A 5,858-nucleotide genomic window follows, 5' to 3' on the forward strand; every position below is an offset into this window, starting at 1 on the left:
GGTTTCTCTCTGTAGTTGTACTAGTTCCCGGCATGAATAGATCGACACTTAAGCTATAAATCTCTATTAATGCTAAACTCGTTTTATTTTTAAAATGACAGATGCTTAGATGATATTCACGTTCAGGGCCGGCCCAAGCCCAAATCAAGCAAGGCAGCCGTCTTAATGAGGCCTCACAGTGAAAAGAGTCCATGTTAGCTTACTCCATAAAAGTCCAAAATGAATTAAACTAAAACATGGGCCTCACGAATTGGGGTGATTTTGCCACTATTTATGGACAACGTGTGGGTTTTTTGTTTTTGGTAGACTGTGATTTTCAATAATTCATTAGTATATACTAAAATTTATAGTTGACATATACTTGACATATACTGTTATACAGGTCTAGTTATTCATCGCCCACCTAGCTATATAGCTAGTCATACGGCAACCTCAATATTATGTTCTCATTCTTCTCCTTCTTCTACTTCTTCTTACTTCCTCAAATAGTAGCTACCACATGTGGTGTGATGCGCTCAAAGCAAGCGCATAATTTAACCCTGAAAATATCGTTAGTAGTATAAGTAAATAGGGATCGTTCTATTCCGGGGATTGAAGGTACACCTGTCATTGTCAAACAATTAAACAATTAAAATTAAAACAAAGTATAATATTCACAAATATATTCACAACTATAAACATTATTTAAGAAAAAAGGGGGGATTTTGTTTTTGGATTTTCGAAAATAACACTAAGTTAACAAAATAATTAAAATGCAAAAACATAAAAATACGAATGGAATGAGAGAACAAAGATCAAAATCGAAACATATGATTAAAATTGATTCAAACCCTAATATTGTTCATCTAAGTCATGAGAGAGGAGTTGATCATGTGAAACGTTAAAAGCAAACAATTTCCCATATTTTACTTTTCAATGCTAATTAACCTAAGCGAAAGCACCTAGATCAATCCTATCAAACATGCATTCAAGCACTAGAAAGCTAGTTAATCACAACATGTTTAATGCATTACACATAAAGAAAGGCTATCAACTCAAGTGTACAACTTAGTATGGAAAAGTCCACCTAATTGCAATCCTCTTTAATTAAATTCGGTCTTTGTGCAAAACCTTTACTACTTTGATTCAAGTTTACACAAAATGAAAAGTCGATTTCATGTTCTTAAACCTAGCACCATTCATATCAAAACCCTACGTGTTTGCAACCACATAAGATTAAAACACAAAGGATATCTATAACGCAAATTTAATTAAACAAACCCACATAAGCAACTCTCGAATCACAATATATGAATCTGAAAATATCAATTAATTATAAAAATTCCAGAAATAATACTTTGTTCATACATATATGTCAACTAGAACAAAACCAACGAAATCAAAGCAAAGGTTACAAAGGAGAATCGGATTACACCGTGAGATGGAGATGAGATGAACGAATTGAGGATGTAGTCTCTTGAATCTCGAAAGCAAGCTTCAAGGATAATGATGGAGGATGATGCTCACGGCAATTCTTCTTCTCCCTTGGCCTTGCTTGAACTCGTGGCTTGCTCTAGAGGGTGGAAAGGAAAATGGAAAGGAAAATGGAAAGGAAATGGAGAGACAAGGAGATGGAATTGATGAAGGAATGTGTGTTATGGATTCAGAAATTGGTGACTAAGGAAAATGGAGAGGAAATGGTGAGACAAGGAGATGAAATGGATGAAGGAATATGTTTTAGAATGAGAGGAGAAGGTGTTTATATAGGGAAGAAAAAGAAGAGTGAAATGATGAGTGGAAGAAAAATAATGAAAGTGGTGTATGAAAGTGATTTGTAGAATATGGAAAAGAAAGAGAAATGATGAAATGAAAGCAAAGCATGAAGGTGCAGCAACATGGAAGTGATGATGATCTATTAAAGAGATTGTAGAAAAAATATATCCAAGGAAAAAGAGAAAAGCATCTAGCTTTCTTCATGTGGGTGGGAAACATGAATATGTGGTGTTGAGCTGTTTTCAGGTCAGTTTCTGCCCCTTTATTCCTTCAATTATTTCTCCATCAAAACTTCATATTGGGCCTCCGATTTCTTCATATCAAATGTTCCTCTATGAGTGTAGATCATCCTGACAAATTTTCAGAGCTTCAATCCATGTGGTTGGGCCGGAAATGCTGCTGGACCTCTTACAGATCCAGTTTTCCCGTTTTGCTTCTGTAGAAAATTGGGCTGATTGTTTGAAGGCCTTCCACTCATATTTTGCTCTGGCACTCTTCATAAGAAATGATCATTTGGGTGTCTAGAATGGATCTGGAAGGTTTCAGCTCATTTGAAGTTCATTTGGTCAGGCGGCCGCTCCTTCTTCTTTGCTTGGCTTGGTTTCTCCTAGCCGGAGTAGGAATATGTGTAAAATTGATCTTTTAGTACATTTCCATTTTTCTCCATCATTTCCAGGTAATTATGGACCTAAAGCTCATTTCACCTTCATCTACTCCAATGTACCTAAAAATAGAAATTGAATTAAAAATCGATTCAGTTAAGGAATTAACTAAGCAAAATGTGAGGAATTAACTATTAAAATATCACATTAAAATGCTCCTATCATGGTGGTTCCAAATGCTCTTCCGACGGACCATCAATATGATTAGCATTTTGGCTAACTTATCACCAACCACCAGGTTGTGGATATTCCATTAATTATGCAACAGACAAAAACAAACCATTCTCACTCTCCCATTTTCCAGGAACTTCACCGTCAAAAGCATCCGTTACAACGACCAGTTCGTGTGGATCAATGACCGCGACAACTGTATCCCCAAGTGGTTCCTCCATTGCTCTGGTTCTTCATCTTATGGTATGTCTTCGTTATACATTGAGAATAGGGATTACAGTGTTCACTTGGTGACCCAGTGAATATCATCATATGTTGGATTTAATATCAAGAGTTAAAACTGCTGCCTCTGAAAATCACATTGGCCAAGATAGCCGAGAGATCAAGGAACAAACGTCCTTCTCGATGAATATATTGCGGGGCGTGCCAGCACACGGTCAAGAGGCCAAGTGATATTGCGGGGCGACATCTTTTGGCATGCCCAATGTCGTTGTTCTTAGGATGCAATTTAATCGAGCACAAAATGATTTATGTGAGTCGGCCAACATGGCTACAATTATCAAAATTATAGTTTGGAGCAACTTAATATCGGCCGAGGTTTACTACCAAACCTTCGGCCAAAATATGAATGGCCAATTGAGCCATGGTAATTGGCAAGGTTATAATTCTAATATAGATATGTATGAGCCAACTAACAATTCTATCGGCCAAAATTGTTACTCTCAATTGGCCAATAAAAATTATCATGAGCTGAGGAATACCAATGATTTCAAGTATGGTCAATATAACTAAGATAGTTAATATGGTAACAGTTTGTCTAACCCTACATATGGCTACAATGGGTTATGCATCAATGGTAACCAATATGGTTATACTTCGGCATATGGTTGTAATGGACAAAGTTATGGCTTCAACCAATTCAACTTTGGTCAAGTTAAGCCACAAGCTTATAACGGAATTGTTCGGAACCAAGTTTCAAGAGATCAAAATGCTAATGCTAGTTTGAATGGTAGAACTGATCAGACCAAATTAAATGTTGAGGAACCTCAAGACTTTAGAGAAGTTGCCAAGGAAATTGTGGTTAAAGTTTGGGCTAATTGGCCAACCCACCCTTATCAGCCCCCCACTACAAGACTTACATGGCAACATTTTTTGTCTCCCAAAGAAGTTCCAAAACAAGTGGAAGTGATAAGCCTAGTAGGTCAAGAAGTAGGAAATTTCGATAAAATATAGCATATAGTAATGAAGAAGAATTCGAAGTAAAAGAGATATGTCAGAAAGAAGTCATTGATTCGCCAATTTGTTGGAGAAGGTTTGATGAACCAAATTTTATCTTCAACATAAAGCCATTCCACGATACATATAAAGACGATTCACCAAATTACGACTATAATGATCATGAGCTTGGGAGGCTCATTGATCACCATTTGGTAAAGCATGAGGTTCCTACACTTGAAGAAACCATGTATATTGACATGGTGTACTTACAGGTGCATTTGCCAAAGCATAATTAGCTATAATGAGCCACGCTCATGCTACCTCCAGAGGTACCAACGACCATCAAGGGTGTGACTTACGGAAACACCACCATATAGGCTATCGCCTAAGCCCCGGCTCACCCTCAGTCCGCCGCCAACGCGCCTCGCCAAGACAGTATTAGAAGCTCCAGAAGCTTGGAACTGAAGCATATTAGTCCCACATCGAAAACATGGAAGTTGACAGCCTCTTCCTCACCTATAAAAGGTTCTCTCATCTCTCCTCATTAATCACGCATTTACTACTTACCTACTGTTATTCTGTCAACACAAATACATTGACTAACTTAGGCATCAGAGAAGAGAAGGCCGCCCAACGTGGTTTCCCTTTGACGCCCTTTGTATTTTACTTGACAGGTAGCGGAAGTATTGATCATATCACAAGTAGCGTTCCGCCCATCGGACTAGCGTTAACTAAGATTTAGCCACCGCTAAATCTTAAACATTAACATTGGCGCCGTCTGTGGGAACCCTTGAACAAAAGGCCATCTCACCACAACAATCACCATGACCAACGGTAGCGGGGGAAATGCTGAGGAGCAGGTGGATCAATCTACCAACCCCCATCCCACCAACCCGTAGCTAACGTTAACCATGTACTATTCAACACTTCGGTCAACCCTAATGTGGAACCCCAAGGCTCATCCCAGGTCCCGCTGACCCAAACTGCAGCGGAGACTCGACCAGGCAGCAGTCGCCCACCAAGCCAGGACCTCGCCGCTCTATATGAACTGGCATTGGCGGACCTTCATAAGGCAAACAGGGAGTGCGAACAAGAGTGCAGAGAAAAGGCCAAGACCCAAAAGCAGGTGGCTATGCTGATGTCAAGATTCGACGAACTAAAGAAGGTGCTAGAGGAAAATGTTAACCCAGCACAGAGCGAACAATCGAGAAGCACCAGACCCAGTCGACCCAATACAGGCGGATTGGTACCCGTACCAATCAAACAGATGCAGGTACCGCTGAACCCATCAAAACTATTAGGAATGGGCCCACCACCCCTACCCCGACTAATGTTGGAGCAAGAAGCGGAGTCACAGCTGCATACCAACCACTCGGCGGCTAAGGCTAGAACTAAAGGTAATCCACCTGTCCCCAAGCGGGAACTGGTCCAGCGGAATCTCCAGGCGGGACCCGCTGGCGACGCAACAGCCCTAATCCTAGAAAGGATGCAATAGTTAGAACAAAGGCTAATCCGGGCGGAGGCAGGTGCCCCAGCGCCAATCCCAAATCCACTCTTTGAATCCAAGCCATGGTCATTCACCGCCAGGATCCTGCAAGCCTCAGACCAGCACATGCAAAGACACCAAAGATGTCACTTTACAGCGGCATGAATGACCCCTTCATCCTTGTGGACACCTTCAAAAAAGTCACTAATAACAAGGGATTTGATGACACCACCCTCTGCCACTTGTTCAGCGAAACATTAGATAGTGAGGTAATGAACTGATTCTTTGAATGCCTGCCAGGATCCATCGACTCATTCCATGCACTGTCCAATGCTTTCCTTTCTCGATTCATTATGTTGGCCACCAGACATCACAACATAACTCAACTGTTTAACATCAAGCAGAGAGCAGAGGAAACATTGAAGGCATTCGTCACTAGGTGGTGAGCGGCAGCATCTCAATGCAGCGATCTTGATAAAACAATGGCATTGGCAGCCTTCAAGCAAGGACTCCTAAAGGGACCATTTCTCTATCATCTCAATTACAATCATCCAAATGCTGCATATGAC

The sequence above is a fragment of the Rosa chinensis genome, chromosome 7 (assembly GCF_002994745.2).
Source record: "Rosa chinensis cultivar Old Blush chromosome 7, RchiOBHm-V2, whole genome shotgun sequence".
NCBI classification, from domain to species: domain Eukaryota; kingdom Viridiplantae; phylum Streptophyta; class Magnoliopsida; order Rosales; family Rosaceae; genus Rosa; species Rosa chinensis.